The sequence below is a fragment of the Podarcis vaucheri genome (assembly GCF_965113315.1).
Source record: "Podarcis vaucheri genome assembly, chromosome: 12".
Taxonomy (NCBI): domain Eukaryota; kingdom Metazoa; phylum Chordata; class Lepidosauria; order Squamata; family Lacertidae; genus Podarcis; species Podarcis vaucheri.
The window spans coordinates 43,606,907-43,607,613 of NC_138750.1; positions in this window are offsets into that span (position 1 = coordinate 43,606,907).

Below are 707 nucleotides of genomic sequence, written 5' to 3' on the forward strand. Positions count from 1 at the left end.
AGGATAACACTTTATGTATTTGATGCAGTGAACTGTGGGTCAATGAAAGATTGTACCATAATAAATCTGTTGCTGTGTGTGTCATTTTGTATATAATCTGTCTATATAAATATTAGCATTTATAAATTGCTACTGAGTTCAAGGCCAAATGTGGTTTTGGGAGAAGGGCTATAGCTCAATGTTAAGATGTATATACCTTGTATGCAGGCCCCAGGTTCAGTCCCCAGCCTCCACATAGGGCTGGGCCACAGTGAGAACAGCAGGCTGGACCTGGACTAGATGGGCCTCTGGCCTGATCCGGCAGGCTCTTTTATCCTCACAACAACCCTGTGAGGTAGGTTAGGCTGAGGGTAAGTGACCCATGGGGCTTGAACCTTGGACTCCCAGGTCCTAGTCTGACACCCTAATCACTACACTGCCCTCTTATGTTCCTGCTATGCTCTTTAACGATGATAATAATGCAGGCCGTGCAGCTGGGTTGCCTGAGTGAGGTTTCTCGGTAGGAAAAGCATTAGCAAGCAACACGAATGCAATACGAGCTGCCCCTCTGCACCCCAAAGCATCTAGCTCTAGGAACCCCAACGGCGCATCCATCCCGCACTCAAAACTCCCCGCTGAGTCTTAAGCGCCGCTCCACGTTGGCTAAGAAAAGGGGAGAGACCTGCGGGTGACCCGGAAGCACTTCTTCCTGGGCCGCCCACATCCGG